Genomic DNA, 21,307 nt, shown 5'->3' with positions numbered 1-21,307 from the left:
AGGTCTCCAGGATCGCGCCCTGGGCCAAAGGCAGGCGCTAAACCGCTGTGCCACCCAGGGATCCCTAAAATTTTATATATTATAGCTCATTTAATTCTCACACCAACATAGTTAAGTCAGCAGTGTTATTTTCTTCCCTTTTTCACAGAAGACAAAGAGAAGTAAAATGACTAGGTCAAGATCACACAGCTAGCAAATCCTGGAGGTAAAATTCAACTCAGGAAGACTGACCTCTGCTTTCTTTAAATCTCTCTCTAGAACATTCATTCTATTGGTTCTGTTTCTCTGGAGAACTCTTATACAGATTCTTTTCTCAAACTTGTCTTGACCTAAATATATATTCACATTTATAATTATATATATACATTTTGCTTTTTCATTTATTCATTTTTAGCTTTCATTTATCTATTAACTTAAACATACTCATTTTATAACCTGTATCTGATTATTTCATTATTGCAATTCCTAAGAGTCTAATTCTGTTGTTTGTTGGTGGGTGTTGTTTGTTAATTTACCCCTCTCATCACTCCTTGTTTCCTACTGAATTTTAGTTTAGATTGAGCTTTTGCTTTATCATAGACTTATGGGGTTCTGGTGAAGAGAAGTCCCTTTATTTTTTTTTTAATATTTTATTTATTTATTCATGAGAGACACAGAGAGAGAGGGAGAAAGAGAGGCAGAGACACAGGCCGAAGGAGAAGCAAGCTCCATGCAGGGAGCCCAACGTGGGACTCGATCCCAGGTCTCCAGGATCAGGCCCTGGGCTGAAGGAGGCGCTAAACCGCTGAGCCACCAGAGCTGCCCAGAGAAGTCCCTTTAAAAATTATTTGAATTGGTTCAGGGATCCACAAGAAATACCTTTATGAGAACACTTTGAATTTTTTCCTTGATTTGAGGTTTCCTGTACCATGCAGGTAGAATAAATTTGAACCTCAAATCCACATAAGACAAGCCTGATGTTGCAATGCTTATAGAAGACTTTATTTTACACTCAAGCTCAGGTCAAGACAGACATGCTTATTTTATGATTTTCTTTTCCCAGCAAGAAGTATTTTCTGATAAGGAGTATTTCACACTTTCATTAAAGGTATAGCATTTTGATGGTCCCAGCTTTATTTAGGGGATTCAATTCTAAATTCCCCAACTTGAAGTTAAAGTCCACTCTGTGGTAAAAGTAATGCCTTTAAAATACACTTTGTTTCTAGGGTGGCCAATTCTCTCAGGACTGCTACACCTTCAAATTCTCTTTCTGACTTTTAACTTGTTCTTCATTTACTATCTCTGTGAGATTTTATTTATGTTTTAAAAATCCTAGCTATACTGAGAATCATACATATTTTATTCAGTATTCCTACCTGGTTTGTATTTTGCAGAGTAGGCAGCCCTGAGATGATTATTTTCTTAAACTATTTAAAATACTGTCCTTGGTGGAACAAAAACAGTTATAGTGTTATTTGTAAACCTTAGTGTTTTGAATCCTAAAATTAATTTTAAAATTTGTAAATCCTTTTTATGTATGTAATTATCTTAAACATAAAAATGAATAAACATGGTTTATTTTACTTCTACATGACTTACACACTCTTTCAATTCATTAACAGAAGTACCCCTTACTTTTTTGTAAATATTATTTTTTATTAACTTTAATTTTACTTCCAGTATAGTTAACATACAGTATTATATAGCTTCAGGTGTACAATATAGCAATTCAGCAGTTCTATGCATTACTCAAGGCTCATCATGATAAGTGTACTCTTAATCCCCATCACCTATTTCACCCATCCCCCACTCATCTCTCCTCTGGTAACCATCAGTTTGTTCTCTATAGTTAGGAGTCTGTTTCGTGGTTTGTATTTTTTTCTTTGTTCATCTGTTTTGTTTCTTGAGTTCCGCATATGAGTGAAATCAAATTGTATTTGTCATTTTCTGACTGACTTATTTCCCTTAACATGATACTCTCTAGCTCTATCCATGCCGTTGTAAATGGCAAGATTTCATTCTTTTTTATGGCTGAATAATATCCATTGTATGTATGTAACACCTCTTCTTTATCCATTCATCTATCAATGGACATCTGGGCTACTTCCATAATTTAGCTATAGTAAATAATGCTGCAATAAATGCAGGAGTGCATGTATCCCTTTGAATTAGTGTTTTTGTATTTTGAGGATAAATACCCAGTAGTGCAATTACTGGATTGCACCTCCATACCATTTTCCAGAGTGGCTGTACCACTTTGCATGCCCATCATCGGTGCACAGTTTCCTTTTCTTTGCATCCTCACCAACACTTGTTTCTTGTGTTTTTTATTTTAGCCATTATGACAAACATGAGGTGATATCTCATTGTACTTTTGATTCGCATTTTTTGATGATGAGGGACGTTGAGCATCTTTTCATGTGCTTGTTGGCCATCTGTATGTCTTTTGTAATTATTAATAAGCAATGAAAATATGTATAACATTTAAACTTCACATTTCTTGTTTAGAGTGTGAAATTTTTGTAAACACTCTTATGACTGATTTTCTTCAGAATATAATTTTCTTCAAAATACCATTTTCTGCAAAATATCAATTTGAAAACAAGTTAAAACATTTTAAATTATAGTGATAATAAATATGCATAAAGAAAGAAAAACATAGGATATGATTTTGAAATTATATTATTATGATGATGTCAATTTCTCTGTTTTGATAGTATGTATGCTGAATTTTGCATTTTCATCTTAGATCTTGGATCTTAAAGTGTCAAGTAAACAAATGAGGGTAGAATTCACTGTCCACTTCATTCCCATAAAGGACAATTCTCAGAAGTACAAGAATATGTTTAGGAGTATCTGTATAAGAAATTTTAAAAAGTAGCATCAAAAATGAACATGCCTTCAATAAAACAGACACTGTGAGTGAACCTAAAGGACATTATATGCTAAATGTAATAAGCCAGTCATGGAAAGAAATATACTGCATGATCTCCCTTATATATGAAATCTAAGTTGGCTCCATGCTCAGTGGGGAGTCTGCTTGGGATTCTCTCTCTCTCATTCTGCCCCTCCTTAGGCTTTCTCTCTCTCTTTCTCAAAAATAAATAGATCTTTAAAAAAATCTAAGATTCAAATTCATAGAAACAGATTGTAGAATGGTGTTTACAGGGGAAAGGAGGTGGGGAAAATGGGGAGATGTTGGTCAAAGGGTACAAAGTTGTAGGACGAATAAATTCTAGAGATCTAAGATACAAGACCATGGTGAGTAAACATTATGTTGTACATCCTAAATATATACAATTTGTTAACCAATAACTATAAAATACATATTTGGGGAATGGGATGAAGAATGACAGAGGCAATACACATGATATGTAGAATCTTTTAATCACATAGACACATGTACATATACTATACAAACACATGCTGGCGAGAATATTGATGAAGTCACATTACTATGAATAAGTATGTATACACATTATATAAGAACACATCTTCTATTGAGTTTTAATCACCTACAGGCATTTTTGATACATTCAACCACTCTTCAAATTTTTATAAGGCAACTTAAACTGCCTTCAGGTATAAACCATCTGCATTGCACATCAAAGAAAAATAAAGAACAGATCACTTGCATATATATTTGATATCTTTCCAGATAGAGACAAGACATCTCCAAGGGGAACAGAAGTAGAAGCAGAAAGAAGCTCTGATCATCTTGAATCATCTTCATCTCTTTTTAGCATGTGTAAATATTCTTTGATAAGTAGTGGTGTGTGTGTTTTGTTTATATACTTGACCTATTATTATATCCACACATTCTTCCTCAGATTGAAATACCTACTTTATCAGAGATGTGGATAAATGTGATGGTAACATCCATACTGACTTGATTCTGGTGTGACATTTCTGCATCACTTATTCTGAATTAAACATTCTGCTCGTTATAGGATATTTCTTAATTTGGGGTTTTAATCAGACTGTTTTAATATGTAGATTCAGGTCTCTTTTATTTATGCAAACTTTTCACTGATTATACTTTTAAATATTTTGGTTTCATTACTTTCTTTTCCTTTTCCAAGTCATGCAATTATACTTATGGTGGATTGTCTTTGCCTATCGCTCATTCCAAATCTTCTGTCTTTCTCTCTCTCTGTCTCTCCCTTATTTTATTATCACAAAAGTATTATAATGTATAGTCTCTTAGTATATGTGAATGAGTTTTTCTATGATAATTGCTAGGGCAATTTTAAATTGAGCTATCACAATTTTAAAATTTAATACTTAATCACTAAAAATGACTATTATGATTCATATTACACAAATCACACAAAAAGTTGTGTCCCTATAGTCTAGATCACACTTGCTTTCAAACTTCTCTTTTTCCTTATACTGAGAAGTTTAACATGATATCCAATAACTGCATTAATTTGCATTATCTTAATTATCAGATATATTAATTGATTTATAATATGTTTATTGGTAATACTTATTTCTTTGTGAATTCTTGTTCATTTTCCTTTTTTTCTTATTGATTTGTGGGAGCTCTTTATATATTGTTGATACTAATCCTTCCTTTCATATAGTGAATATAGTCCATTATATATGTCTATTTATATATTATGTACTTCTTCACTTTTAAAATTTAATTGTCTTTTGTGCTACATAAGTTTTAAAAATATGATGTAGCTATAATTATTCATTCCTTCCTAAGGGCCTTTTGCTTTACCACTAAGTGGTCTACCTTTCCCTATCCTAAATAATAAATGTATTTTCCTATACATTCTGCTAATATTTCATAGAATATTTACATTTAGATATTTATCATATTAGTAAGTCATGTCTCTAAATTTGTGAGAAGAAGTTAACCTTTTCTTTTTATTCAAGTTAAGAGCCAAAATTTTTATGGGGAGAATATTTTTGCAACCAAGAAACTCTTTTTCAATGGGAAGATGCATTATTTATCAGATAATGTAATGCCAGAAGGAAAATATTTATCATTTAACTGAAAATATTTTTTATAACTGTGAATTTATAAAATGTATGTCATATTCTGTACTTTAATTGAAAACAATTGTAACATAAACCTATATCATATGTAATTTTGTCTGCTAATTTTATTACCCAGTTTGGGCAGAATTTAGAGTTTTAGAGTACAGAAAATGAGAAACAAGAGTTCAACTATACTTAGCAGTGACACAACGTTAGGAGTTTATGTTGACTTGTCATAATCATATTTTTAGAATTAACACTGTACAATGGAGAAGAATGGACATAATGGCATATTATGTATGAACAAAGGAACATCTGGAGTCTTTTTTTGCCTGAAGAACAGAAATCTTAGAAGATTAATAATAGTAGTTATCTTCAAATATTTGAAATAATGAATATGTATGAAATAATAATAACATATGAAATAATGTCATGTGTAACAAAAACAGACCAATGAATAAGAGCTAGAGAGAAGCAACATTTAGTTTAATGATGTAGAAAGCTATTAATATGAAAACTGATGAACTGAGTAGGTGGTCATGTGAGGAATGTTGCCAACAGAGGATGAGGGGCTATCTTTCAGACCATACAAAAAGGGACTGAGATTGGACTATCAGCTGAAGATTGGACTAATGTCTTTCATTTCTAAGATCCTATTTAATTTTGTGCCATATCACTTAGAACTTTCATAGCTTCAAGAAAATTACATATTAGGAATATGAACTAAGGAATTTTCTAATGAAAATGTAAATTTTGTTAGAAATGAAAAGTATAAAGTGAATAATTGGGAAACAATAAGTGTTTTGTAAACGTTTTTGGTTGCCATAAACATACTTCCTATCATGGGCAAGTGAGGGAAAGGAAAGGAAAAGTGCAAAACCAAGAGGCTAATGGCAATGAGGAGAAGGAGAAATAGAAAAGGCTGACATTTCTGGAGCCTAAAATATTTTGGGAGCTCACAGCTCATATAACCTGTTTGCTGTTGACCTGTATGTTGGGTTCTCAGCACATTCCAAGACATCACTTATTTCTATGCTGTTTTAATCAAAGTGATTAAAATTAAATTTTAAATTTCTCTCAACACAAGTCAAAATGCTTTAAACAAAATATTATTAAGCAAAATGCTTTTGGCTAAAAGAATAGCAATTATTTTTTAAGTTACCGCAGACAGTATTGAGAGTGGATTTTTTCCAAGAAACTTGGATAAATCCAGGAGCTGTTATTTCAGTCTGATAATGGAAGCAGAAGACCTGAGAAAGAGTAATTAATTCACCTGCAACAGTGTACTTCATACTAATTTACTTCATGACCCCAGTATATGAATTTGTAGGATACATCATTATTTGAGGAATTAATACAATGTATATGGGGCTGACTTTGATCACATAAATTACTTGCATGTACAACATAAGGTAGGAGTAGAACTAGGTAACTTGGATGACAGAGGGTGGGGCAAAGAAAAATAAAATCAAAACCCTCCCGTGGAGTTTAGGCATGGTGAGTGTGCCTCGGGAAGGACCAGGGGACAGAGGGCCAATGGAGCCACCCTGACAAACATACGTGGGTTAATATTATCAATGCAATTTTCTCATGAAAAAAAAAAAAAAAGCACAGAAAAACAGGAAGGTCATTTGCCTGCTAGGGACAGAAACCACTCTTTTAATTTCCTTTATTATCTCTTCTCTTGTAATTCAGCCTGCCTAATGTAGGACACAGGAAAACAGAAAAAAGTATGCAGAAAAAAAACTGTGTTAAGTTCTTCCTAAGTGTCCCTAAAGGTCACATAATGACAGCTTATATTTTGACATTTCTGCAAATGATTATACAGGAGACACTCAAAGAAAAATCCACTTAGCTTTGGTTAAAAGGAATGGTGATAAAACATCACTCCATGTATTTCCTGAACAACATCTACTTGAAACATTCCTTCCTTCCTCTCTCTTTCCCTCCTTCCCTCCATTTCTCCTCCTTTCCATCCTATACACCTTCTTTTATTTGTTTTCTTCATTTACTCCCTGCTGATTTATTTCCATATAAAATATACTGGAAATGAATAAGAAACATAAAAATACTAAAATATAAATTCTGGACTCTGAATCAAAATATGGGTGGGCTCCTTTTCCAGAAGAAAAAGTTGTGCCCTCTCCCCTTCCTCCCTACCCTATGTTTATTAGGACATAGGGCTGATTAAAGGAAAATGTTCTGAATGACAAAATAATCTCTGAGCATATCTTTTAACTAAATGCTCAGCATGGTACTCCTAGTACTGAATGCTTTAATTGGCTATTTTCTCCCTCTGGGGCCCAGAATAAAAATGGTAATCCAATTTTGCAGACACTGTTAGCACTGTTTGGCATTTTCCTAATAAAGCCACAATGCTCCTGGCCTTTCATCATAGCTTTCCAGTAGTTTCTCCAAACCATTCTACCCTAATTACTGTAGCCTGAAAGCATCACCTCCCATCCCCTGCAAGTTTTACTGAGCAATCAGCAATTTGCTGAGAGGAAGGATGACCATGTTATATTTCTCTGACTTTCATGTAGTCAGGCCTCTTTTAAATCAATTCAGCTTTCTGTTCAGTCTTTGAAGGATGGTAGTGGGGCTGCTATTTCCAATTTTCAGAGAGCAATCAGTAGCAATAGGTAGAAATGCCTCCTATGAAGAATTAATTATCATGTCTGTTAACCTGTGGATCAGAGCTGGATGAGAAACCGGGTGAGGAAGTGTCATGCAAGATGAGATGTCATCTTCCAGCTTGTAATATGATTTCATATCATGGCTTTTCCTTATTCTGTTTTAGTTCTTATTTAAATGAAAAAGAATTGCCTCAGAAAATGGAAGTATCCAGTCACTTGACAGTATTGCCTGCAAGTCAAGCTACTGTTTGCTTCATATTAACCATCCATCTTTCCCCCCAACAAATGGGGGGAAATAGGGGGGTGGCTTCTTTGTCCTAGGGTTTCTTCTTGAACTCCAAAGGGCAGTGTTCAGGAATCACAGTGAAATAGGTCTCTTCCTTTTGAGGGGAGATTTATTATTAACACTGCCCTCAATAAATATAAGGCATAGAGAGTATACAGAAGTTTGAGTCAGATAGCTACGAAGTGATTCATTAGAGAACCAAACTGCATACCCAGAAGAGGAGGAAGGAAAGCTATTCCCACAAAAAAGGGCAAGATACAGGGGGTGAGTTTACTTCAACCCTGACAAAATGCAAGCATTAATATCTGTGGGGAAACAAAAGTATCATAACATATAATCAATATTCCCCTGAAGAAATCATGTATTTTTTAAAGATTTTATTTATTTATTCATGAGAGACACACAAAGAGAGGCAGAGACATAGGCAGAGGGAGAAGCAGGTTCCCTCTAGGGAGCCTGATGCTGGACTGGATCCCAGGACCCAGGATCACAACCTGAGCTGAAGGCAGACACTCAACTACTGAGCCACCCAGGAGCCCCCAAAAAACCATATTTGAAGAAAATGTGAGGTATCAGAATTTGATCAGAGTGGGGCATCCGGGTGGTGCATATGGTTAAGTCCCCGACTCTTGGTTTCAGCTCAGGTCATGATCTGAAGGTCATAAGATTGAGCCCCACATGGGGCTTTCTGCTCAGCAGAGACTGCTTAAGACTCTCTCTCTCTCCCTCTATGTCTCCTCTCAAATAAATAAATAACTCTTAAAAAGAATTTGATCATTATTTCTCATGCAATATCTTCATTTCTTCTTCAGAGGAACTCTTTGATGATACATCATTTGCATCTGAGTATTGGAAAGATTAAGACTTCCCCCCAAATCACAGAGCCAGAGGGGGAAGTAGTGAGATGTGCTGGGCTCTGAGTTCTTTGCTCTGTCTACTGCAGCACATTGTCTCCAAGTAAGAAGCACTTACACTACAGACAAAAAGATGTTTAAATATTATTACATAAGTTCTTTAGGCAAAGAGATATAATTTTTGTTAAGCTGCTAATAATTTATTTAACATATATTTATAGGGTACTATGTGCCTGGGGATATAATAATAAAATGTAGACAAAACATAGTTTTAAAAAAAATCACTGGGATCCCTGGGTGGTGCAGTGGTTTGGCGCCTGCCTTTGGCCGAGGGGACCATCCTGGAGACCTGGGATCTAGTCCCACGTCGGGCTCTCTTCATGGAGCCTGCTTCTCCCTCTGCTTGTGTCTCTTTCTCTCTGTGTGTCTATCATGAATAAATAAATAAATAAATCTTTAAAAAAAATCTTAAAAAAAAATCACTGTATAGAAGGAAGAAAACAGAGTGAACAGATAATCATTATCGTGATGAACTTTCTGAGAGAATATTCTTCAATGCTATAGAAGTGCATGATGCCACATCTAATTTGTAGGTTTCTATAACATAAGAACATGAAGGTGAGATCACAGAGTCTGCTTACTCTCACAACTATATATTTTTTTATTTTACTGAAAATATTAGCTAATAAATTAGGCAGAAATTAAGAAGGAAGACATTAAACTATCACTCGTTGCACCTAAAATTATCTAATACTGAAGCCTACCTTAAACCCATTGAAAAACCAAACAAACAGCATGAAAATGCAATACATAGGGTATAAAATCAATATAATCAATGCTTTTCAACATATAAAACAGAAGCCACTTTGATGATGTATGGTAAAAGAAAAATGTTCTCATTTATAATAGCAGCAGACTGATTTAAAAAAATGGTAATATGCTTAACAAGAAAAGCACAAGACCCATATGGAGAAATGTTTAACATACCCCCATAAAAAAAAAAGGAAAGCAGAAACAAATGCAAATACAGATTATGTTCTGATAGAAAGTCTTAAAATATAAAGATGCCAATTTCCTCTCAGTTAATTTATAGTTCTAACATGATTTAAATAAGAGAACCGCACTTTCTTTTCTTTTTTGCAAATAATCGAGGTGCTTCTCAAGTTCAGTGGAAAAATAGTAGAAATAGCCAGGAAACTATGGAAATGAAGATCAGAGAAATGAACTTAGTCATACCATTTATTAAAATAGTTATAAAGTCTAAATAAATAAGACTTTATGGCCACGTCTAATGAACAGGTGTGAAAACCAAAGGAATAAAATAGAAATGCCAGAATTAGATCTAAGTGCATTTAGTAATCTGACCTATGAAAGGCAGCATATATAATCAGTGAAGAAAAGACAGTTGGTTCAATAAATGGTCGTAGAACCATTGGACAGTAATCTAGACATAGTCGGATTCATACTTTCCATCCTTTACCAGAATAAATTTCTAATGGATTAAAGATGCAAATGTAAAAAAATAAAACCATAAAACAAGACCATAAAATAATGCATTATTCCGAACCTTGGAGCAAGATAATATTTCTCATTTTTACTAAAAATTCAGGATCCATTAAAATGCATTTAAGTAATTTTAAAAAGGACATCTGCATGCCTTAAAATAAAGAAAAGCAAAATATATAAAAATAACATAAGCAAAGAAAAATATAAGTTGGTGCATTTTGAATTCATACTACCTATGAAGGGGTAATTTTCAATAGTTAGGTAATCTCAAAAGCTTTAAGAAAAAGATCAGACTCAAACAGAAAAATAAGCAAAGAATATGAATAGACAATTCAGAAAAAAAAAAAAAGAAAAGGCAATACAAATAGATCTAAAAATTAATTCAGATAATGGCAATTCCATCCTTCCAGTTGCTCAGGCCAGGAAAGTTGGAGGAGCAAATGACTCCTTTATTTTCCTTACATCACCTATCCAAAACTTCAGGAAGTCTTGTTCCATGTATCTTCAAAATTTACCCAGAAGCTAACAGAGCCCAGGTCTACCACTACCATCCTGGGCCAAGCTGCCATCATGTCTATAGGATTGCAGCATTAGTCCTCTAACTGGCCCTTCCGTTTCCATCCTTGCTCAGTTTTAATAGCAACTAGAGGAATCCTTTTAAAATATGTGTCAAATAAAATTCATGTCGCCTTTTCCCTCAAATTCCTTAATGGCTTTCCATCCCTTCCAGAATGAAAACCAAAATCCTTTAACTTGTCTGTAAAGCCCTATGCATTGTGGCTTTACACTATCTGACAACTTCAACCACTTTCCCCTTTCCATTTCAGCTCCAGTCACACTGAATTCCTTGGTATTCCTCCACAATGCGAGATAGCCTCTCTTCTTGAGAACTTTGCTCTGGCTTTTCCTTCTACCTGGAACTCATTTTCCCCAGATATCTGGTTAGACCACTCCTTTTCTTCCAGTTTTTGCCCAGATGCAATTCTATCAACGATATCTTATATTGATTCTCATTCTCCCTTTACCTTATTCTATTTTTATTTCTTCATAATTCTCAGCATCCCATATACTATATAATTATATAGGGGCACCTGGGTAGCTCAGTAGGTTAAGTGCCTTACTCTTGATTTAGGCTCAGGTCATGATCACGAGGTTGTGATATTGAGCCCGGCATCGGGCTCCACACTGGGGCATGGAGCTGCTTGGGATTCTCACTTTCTCTCTCTCCTTCACTCTCTCTCTCTCTATCTCTAATAAAAGAAAAATATTTTAAAAATTATATATATGAATATATGTATAACCACACACCTATATTACTTTTTTCTATGCAGTACACTTCTATATTCTCACTACTTAGAATAAGGCTGGCACTTAGGAAAAACTCAATAAGTATCTGTTCAGCAAATAAATTTAATTCTACTGCTAATCTTAGAGAGAAAGGTAGATTAAAATTCCAATGAGATGCCATTTTCATATAACAAATTGGCAAAAATCAGAAGTTGGTAAGATGCTCTGGAAACATACTTTCATAAATTACTGGTGGGAGTATAAAATGGTACAAACCATATGGAGGGAAATTTGGTAATATCTCTAAAAATACACTGGTACATGTCCTTTGGCATAGCAAGTCTAATACCAGTTATGCAAGGAGGAAATGACATATGTTCAGGTTATTCACTGTCATGTTGCTGTTAAAATATAAAAAGCAGAAAAAACTAAATATTAATTAATAAAGAACTGATTGAACAAATTATGATACATTAATACACTAGAATACTATATGGCTAGAAAAAAATATGAGCAGTTCTCTATGTATGGATTTGAAAAGCTTTCCAAAGTATCTTGCTAAATTTTAAAGAAGGACAGAGCACTGAATACAGTAATCTAGCATTTGTGTAGTAAGGGAAGCTAAGCAAATATATATTTACATTTGTTTGTATACATCAACTATGGAAAGATAAAGAGAGATTAACTGGTGTTTGTAGAATGGAAATAGTAGGAAAAGGAGAAGTGAAGAAAAAAGATGAGCAAGAGAATTTTCTCTTCATATTTTGATTTTTGGACCATGTTAAAAGATGATATATTTAAAATACTGACTATATAAATGATTTTAAAATTACTACAAGGTAATATAGACTATAAGCCACAAGAGAGTAATAGATAAAAGGATTTACTTTTCAGTAACATTCTAAAGAGTAATACTAAGCCATAGACTGGGTGGCTTATGAACAATGACAGGTTGGGAAGTCCAAGATCACAAGCACCAGTTTTTCTTCAGAACTTAATAAGTTTGTTAAAGTTTTGTGAATAGATCATAGAAAATCAATATGTAAATAGATGAATTCAGCCATATGGAAAAACACCCACCTAAGTAATTATTTCTCAGAAATAGGCGGTCCTAATCAAGAGATGAGGGTGTAGTTTCCATCAGAATTGACTACATTAGCAAGTTTAAATTGTGACTAAGACAAAGCTATTAATAAATTAAAAGGAAAAAGATAGCCACTGAAGGTAGATGGTTGATTAGAAACAGAAATGCCAGAGCCAGAAGAAGAAGCTGGCAGTTTATTCCTCAATGTCTCACAGTGGAGGTCCTCTGGACAATCGTCATTAGCTTGTGATTTGCTTAGCATATATACTGGTGGAGATGTCCACAAAATCTGATGTCAAAATCCATAGAAAGTATCCCACTTCACTGCCTCACTTTAATTTAAAAGAATTTTCTAATTCTTATCAGATGCAGCTTTTAGAAAATGAATAAAAAGATAAGGCTCATTTTGGACATTCCATTCTATTTTTTTTTTCAGTGGAAACCAATACATGTACATTTTGTTCTCTTGATATTTTGGTGAATGTAAATCCATCTTCCTGTCTTAGATTATCTTAGAGTGCTAGAAAGCCTATGAAACTGAAGGTTAGGTGGAGAACTGATGTCATATCACAAAGAGGCTGCCAGAAGGCACAGTCTGGATGACCAGCCAGTGACATTACTGAAGTCACCTTCTATTATTATGCTCCTCCTCCTCCTATGATAAAACCAAAGGTAATTTGCTAGAGGAACACAAGATTGGAAGAATGAGGTGACTGAATTAACTTCCAGCATGTCCCAGTTGTTTTTAATGTTATTAGGGTAAAAATGTGAAAAGTTTTTTGTTTCCCAGACTAAGTAGCCATCAAGGCTATAATTCAAAGAAGAGAACAGATTATCTCTTAATCCATTAATATAGAACAACCATGAAATGGACTGTCAATTAATTGAAGTAGGGCATCTTTCATAAAAAACTGAAAAAAATTGAATTCCCCCCTCAATTACTGTGCAAATAAAAATTGATAAGAGCCTCTATGTCTCCTTCTGTTAATGATCACTCCTACAAAGAGTATCCCATGAGAAAAAAACAACACTTCCCACACAGTATCACATTTTTTTTTCAAAGTATGGGTATGGTGACTAATAGGTTTCTTCTCGGTATGGAATTATGGAGGTAGAGAGCTTATAAAAACATAGTTCTAGAAGCTCCTCATCCCTAATTATACAAATTATTTTTTTACAGGGTTTTATTTATTTATTTTATTCTGTTAAACCATTTCCTTTTAAACTTTTGCCCATGAGTTTTTCCTTTTTGCCTCATTTGATGAATTTTTAAGAGAATCAAGTATTTATTGAATACTAGAGAATGGATAGGGTAAAAGCCCCAAGAGACCTCTGTTCTGAGTTCTCCTCTGTCCCCAAGAGCTGCTTGACCTTCTGGGCCATTTGATCTCTTCTTCCTCCCAAACTGTGACCTACTGCATACTTTTGTTTTTTTTCTTTCCATCATTCTTATGCTACTTAATTACTCACCATTGCAGACAAAAAAAATGCAACCTTACATATTATGTGGAGAATGAAATGAGGTAATAGTTGTAAACATATAAGGAGGTGCTCCTTATTTATTTTCTGTCACAGTTAAGCACTTCACAAATACGACCTCATATAGTCCTCAAAATCAGCTTCTGTATCCCTGTATTGCAGAGGAAAATACCAGCAATCACTTTTGATCCCATAGTTAGCAACAGGCAAGCTCACATTTAGAGCTCATTTCTATTTTTTTGTTTTGTTTTGTTTTCCTGTTTTTGTTTTTTTTTTAACTCCAAGACACATATTCCTCCACAAAGCAAACAAGATTGTTGACTGGCTCTCCTTTTTCCTATTGATTCTTTTCATACAACCCTTTTCCAGCCCTTCTGAGATGGGTGCTCTGGAGATGAGTTCCAGATTCTTAAGTAGCAACCCTTGTCCATGGATTGGACTTCGACCTGGATTCTGCAAAAGGAGACTGATTAGGTGATCTCGAACATTCTCCTTACCCGCCATAGTACTGGAACTCTACCCAGATATCTTAGCTTGAATTCCCCAGGAAACAAACTGTGGGAATGATTATGATGTAGGAAGTTTATCGGGGAGTGTTTGTCTTAGTTCAGGCATGCCATAGACTGAGTGGCTTATGAACAATAGGCAGGCTGGGAAGTCTGAGATCACAATGCCAGTAGATACCGTTTCTGGAAAGAGTCCACTTCTTCATAGTCATTCTTTCCCTGTGATCTCATGGGGTGAAAGGGCCAGATTGTTCTCTGAGGTTTCTTTTATAAGGGCACTAATCCCATTCATTGAAGGTTCCACCCTTGTGAGCTAATATCACCTCTCAAAGGTCCTAAACCTTCTAATACCATCTTATTGGGGGTTAGGATCAATATACAAATTTTGATGGGACACAAACATTCAGTCCATAACAGTATACTTGGCGACAACAAGGAAGTGAAGAAAGTAAGATTAGTTTCAGGGGAAAATTCAACTATGATGTAGTAGCAAAAGCCTCAGCCCATTCCACAGTGAACCCTGGGGCTTACTGGCCTTTCAGAGTTCTCCCAATGTGAGGCAAGAGGCTAGGTCTTTGTGTCCCTCATCAGAAGTGATTAGATGTAGGTTACCTGGGAAGAGGCATGTTTGACAAGGCACATCCCTTTATCCTGAGGCATGCCTGGGGAGGAACTCAACTATAAGCCATCAACAGGAATTACATTTTAGTATATAGGGAGAATGAATGAAAACTTGTCTCAAAGAAGGAATCTTAATGGCACATAAGAGCTTTCATTACACCTGATCTCTCTTTTCTGCGGCGATAGTACTGGGTTCCTGCCTAGATTTTGCTTGTCTCTTTGCCCAAAATCACAGTGTAGTGAGATTCTTTATTTCTCTAATTGATTCAAGCCTGGAAAGTTGGTAATGTCTTTTTTGTAAGGAAGCCCATGAGGTCTATCCATAAGTTGGTCATATACATTGGGTTTTTCGGGACATTTCACTTCATATTCAGTTCATTATGACTATATTAACAAGAGTTAATTAGTTATTCTGAAATTGACTGGAAGAGTTCATTCATTATACAACGTGAAAAAGTCAATGTTGATCTGTCTCATGTCTTCACTGAGCTTTGGCCCAGTCTATAATTTTATAAATTTTGTAGATTTCACCTTTGGTATGTTACTTGTAAATTGGTCACTCACTTTGCCCACTTTGCCATGGGAACCAAGAAGTATTAAAATCTCCAAAAGTTGTGATGCTGGACATGTATAATTTGACATTTTTATCAATATTTGTTACGACTTACTTTAAATATTTTGAAAGATTAAAAAAGCTTTTTTAACACACGCTACAAGAATGCAAAATTTTGCATGAAAGTCATCTTGATTGAAAGGCCATAGCCTTTAAAACACTGGCAAGATCGCTATGTGCATGCAAGGCAGTAAAGCTGACATAGGGGTCAGGATTCAACAAGCAAGTATTTCCTTATTTGCCTTCCTAAACTCATGCTTAGTTCTTTTTTTGGCCATTTCTTTTCCTTGAAAAATCTCATTTCCCTCTTGTAAATATGAAATTTGGCAGAATATTTCAGACAAGAACACTAACATTTGAAAGGTTTAATTGGTTGGGTGCTATTATCACTGATGGGAGAGTTGTAGAGGGAGTCAGGTTGGTTAAGAAGGATAAGATGATTCATGAACTGTAAATATCTGTGAGGAATTTGACCAGAAGCCTTAGTAGAAGGGTTGAGGCATTGTTTTTCAACATATTTTTAGCTTTAATAGTTAGGTCTTGTGAGGAGAAAATTGCTGGGGAGGAAAATCAGATGATAGGGACTTAAGGACAAAGCTCATGGAAAGAAAATGGCAAGAGCTGGTCAAGATCACTAAAGTGTGAACTCACTCTTCTAAGACTAAAAGAAAAAAAGACAAAGGCAAAGAACAAAAGGAAAAATATGTTGAGGTAAGGGACAGTGACATTGGAAAACATAAATGCTATGTGCATTAATATGAAAAAGGAAGGAGGTCAATTCAACTTTGGAGGTTGTGAGATGAATTAAAAATGAATGTGGGAGGGGCACCTGGGTAGCTCAGTTGGTTGGGTGTCCAACTCTTGGGTTTGGCTCTTGTGATCCTAAGATCGTGGGATAGAGCCCTGTGTGCAGCTCCATGCTTAGCAGGGAGTCTGCTTGAGATTCTCTCCCTCTGAAAGTTTTCTTTCTCTCTTATCAAAATGAATAAATAAATCTTTAAAAAAAAAGAACATGGAAAAAAGAAGAGTGAATGGATTTTGTTTTTCCAAATGCAAATGCAATCTCTTGTTATGAAAAAATACCATAACAAAAAATTCTATTTTGACCCAGTAAATCTCAATGAATTATAAGAAACCTAAGTCCTATGGTCTTAAAGTGTAAATGAGGTCTTCTGAGAATTGAGTCTTTAGTTTGAATCTTAAGCACTGTGTCCCTACTATCACTTTCTCCCCCCCAATATTTGAGATTTCTTGTAGCCTTCAGTAACATTTTTTTACCCATGCTGGTACCTTTCCAGCAATAGGTGACCAGAATCTTATTCATGTTGACCAACAAATCCTCCAATTCCTGGAATATAATTTAAAATATGGAGATATTCTCAGGCTTCCTAGTTTGTGGGATAAATGATGGGTAGCATTTGTAGTCCCCATACCTCATTCTCTTCAAGTCAGTGACATCTTTCCAGAATTCCTACAAATCTATGTAACACGGGTAAAAGTCAACTAAAAATATAATTAAATATCTTATCTATTTGGATTTTTTTCAGAATAATTAGTGAACTATAAATCTACCTGTTTCCTCTCTGCAGCCCCCTCAAAACAAGCAAGCCATTTGTTTCATTAACTTTTAGAAAATAAATTCATTTCCCCAGTGTGTTAAAAAGTCAACTTTACTAAGTATTAAATTAAATGAGCATATGTATTTAGGTCTATTTTGATAACTGATTATTTCTTCTAGTTATCATTTAGCATATTCCCTCTTAAATACTCAATTGTTTTAAATACTGTATTTTAACTTGACAAGACAGTTTTTCTCTCACTATTCCCCTTTCCAGAATTTCCCAGGCTCTTCTAACATATTTTTATTTTTTATTTTTTAATTTAAATTTAAATTCAATTATCTTCTATCATATTTATATTTCTAGGTAAACATTAAAATTATCTTACAAGTTAATAAACATTTCCTGAAATAATATTGAACTGAGATATTATTAAATTTATAGATTTCTTTATGGATAATATGTTTATAATTTTTGCCTTCCTTAAATTAGTTTAAATGACCCCTAGTAAAGTTTTGCAGAGCTTTATTTATTTATTTTTAAAGATCTATTTATTTATTTATGATAGACACAGTGAGAAGGAGAGAGAGAGAGGTAGAGACACAGGAGGAAGGAGAAGCAGGCTCCATGCTGGGAGCCCAACGTGGGACTCGATCCCGGGACTCCAGGATCACTCCCTGGGCCAAAGGCAGGCGCCAAACCACTGAGCCACCCAGGGAATCCCCAGTTTTGCAGAGCTTTAATAAGTACTCTACATTTCTTGGGAAGAAGGTTTCTATTTCTTATATTACTATTAATTATTTTATTATATTTTCTCATTGGTTATTATTGTAATATTAAAAATCATTACTCTGCAGATTCATTCAATAATTGGCTAAATTATCAAATTATATTTTTTCCTAATACTTTCTTATTTAATTTATTTGGAGGGTTTTGAAAGTTATGCCTCCTCTTTTTTTAATAGGTAGATATTATAAATTTTGTCTTGTCTAACTGAGTCAGTAAGAAGGTATGTATAATCTTCATGTTCCTGAATTAAATAATAATGATTCTAACATTTTATCATTAAAATCATATTATGCATTTTTCTGATCTCTCATTAAGGATTGTGATTTAATGAAATATTTGGGGGCTATATAGTGAGATGTTTATTAAATTTTCCCACTTATAAGTTAAATAAATAATTATATTCGTACATTTCTAAACTACAGATTTTCCTTAAATACTTGAAAAAAATACTATTTATAAATGATATGGATTTATTTAAGTATTTATGAGAATAAATACATAAATGTAGAATTTTTGCAGCCACATACATGTAAGATATTGATCTTCCTTTGCCAGTACAAAAATTTGCCATATTTGTAATATGCTAATCAAAGTTTTGTTCCCACTATGGTTGAGTAAAGTACTAACAGATTGACTATCTTGTAGACAACAACTCTAAGTCCTGAGAAACACGCACACACACACACACACACACACACACCCCTTCTTGAAGTCTCTGAAGAGTAAACAAAAGCAGAGAGACTCTGGAAAACAGTCACAATTTAGAAGAGACCAGAAAGGTTTGAGTTTTCTATATTTTTAGATTCTAATCTGAGCCCAGCTGCAGTTGGGATGCCACATACAGCATCAAAAACAGGTTGTTTCTGATCTGATGAACCAGAAGTCAAGGATAAAGGTAACCACAGCTGTTGGAAAGTAAAGAGAGAGTCACAGAAATGGAATAAATAGTAAAGAGAGTCCTAAAGTCTGTGTATACATTTTCCCTAAGTTTCTGACAGAGAGAGTCACAGAAATGGAATAAATAGTAAAGAGAGTCCTAAAGTCTGTATATACATTTTCCCTAAGTTTCTGACAGCCCTGACCTTGCATGTGTACGGCAGGTAGTGAACAGCTATGCTAAAGGGTAAAAAAATGAGACTTGAATTGTGATCCAAAAGACAAAGACTGCAAATTCGAGTCCACTAAAATTATTGCACACTGAAACAAAAATTATTGCGCACTAATTCTGAGTTTCCATTATACTATACTCACAGAGTGCCAGACACAAAAATAAAAATACTCTTGACATAAATAAAACAGGAGAAGGCAACATATTTTCAAGACAAAATATACTTAACAGAGGCCAACTCTGAGATGACCCAGATGTTGGAATTAACAACAATAAAAAAGACTTTAGACTTTAAATAGCTATTAGAAACACTCCGAATATAGTAACAGGGTAACATGCTCATAGTAAGTAAAGAGATAAATCTCACAAAGAACTAGAATCTAATAAAAAATAATTCAAAGAACTAGAATCTAATAAAAAATAATTAAATACAAATTCAAGAACCAAAAAATACAATATCTGAAATTAAAAATTAACTGAATGTGCTTACAAGCAGAATAGAGATGGTAGTCAATAAATTTGATCAAAAAAACTTTCTAATCTTAAGAATTGTTAAAGAAATTTATATATATATATAAATGTAAAGTCCTGTGGGATATCAAAATGCTAAATATATTTGTAAATGGAGGCCCTGCAGAAGAGAGGTAAATGGAGCAAAAAAAGCATTTGAAAAAATAATGACTGAAAAATCTCACAATTAGGTGAACAAGAAAATCCTACCATTTGTGACACATGTATGAATCTTGAGGACATTGTTCTAAGTGAAATAAGCCAGACACACAAAGATAAGAGTGAGGTGACTGAGTTAACTCCCACTATGTCCCAATTTTTTTAAAAGATTTTATTTATTTATTCATGAGAGACACAGTGAGAGAGAGAGAGAGAGAGAGACAGGTAGAGGGAGAAGCAGGCTCAATGCAGGGAGCCCAATGTGGGACTTGATCCCGGGACTCTAGGATCGCGCCCTGGGCCAAATGCAGGCGCCAAACCGCTTAGCCACCCAGGGATCCCCTGTCTTAGTTTTTTAAATGTTTATCTCATTTAATTTAATATTGAATTTATTTTGAAGTTCTGTTGAAATGTCCTGCCTATTCGATCTTCATATCCTTGTTGCCTGTGGAGATCAAAGAAAGTCAAGTGATTATAATCCAATATCTCCCCATCATTTAAGACTTTTGCCTCTAACTCATAACTCCCAACCATTAAAATCAACACTGAGTAAACAAAACTCTCACGAAAAAATTGATGCGAAATGAGCACTGCCTAGTTACTCTATCTTCACAGCTATTTTAATATTATCTCAAAGGATAGATCATATCCTTTGGAATTTCTGCTCCCCTTTTCAGAGGTTGGTAATTGGTTGAATCTTACTCAAAAGTAAAATCAAAAAATTATTTTTGATTTTTCTACATAGACATCGAACTGGTTACCTTCAAATGGAAAAGTTTTTTTTTTTTTTAATTAAGACATCTTAATCAAGAGCATCTTTTAACATGTTTAAGCAAGAGCATGATTCTTTTTCCTTGCATGGTATGTATGCATCATATGAGAGCTACTGATTAAATATCATATGATTTCAAAACACAGTGAATGCCATTGACTGAGCAAGTTTAATTAGGACATGATTTTGAAATGGCTGAAATTTCAGTAGGCGTTTGATTTAGTACCTCCATAAGGAGTAGCAAATGTAATCTGTCATAATGGGCTCACATATACACCAACAAAACTGTAGAGGCAGAAGTATCCAGTACAAAAATGATAGAGCCTGACTGCAATAGAGATATTTTGTTCAAAAGTTTTATGAAGGAAGTTGGTTTTATCCCGAAATCAACACTGAGCCATTGAACATGTCATGTAGAAGAATAGGTCTTTAGGGAAGAACAAACAAAAGCAAATGGTAGGGAAAAAATATATATATATAATTAAAAAAAAATATATATATATATATATTATTTAAAAAAAACAACCCTAATAAGAAAACAACACTTTCCTATCAGAGAAAAAGAAG

This window comes from Canis aureus, chromosome 12 (genome assembly GCF_053574225.1).
Source record: "Canis aureus isolate CA01 chromosome 12, VMU_Caureus_v.1.0, whole genome shotgun sequence".
Lineage (NCBI taxonomy): Eukaryota > Metazoa > Chordata > Mammalia > Carnivora > Canidae > Canis > Canis aureus.
Note: the sequence above shows the minus strand (reverse complement) of the source record.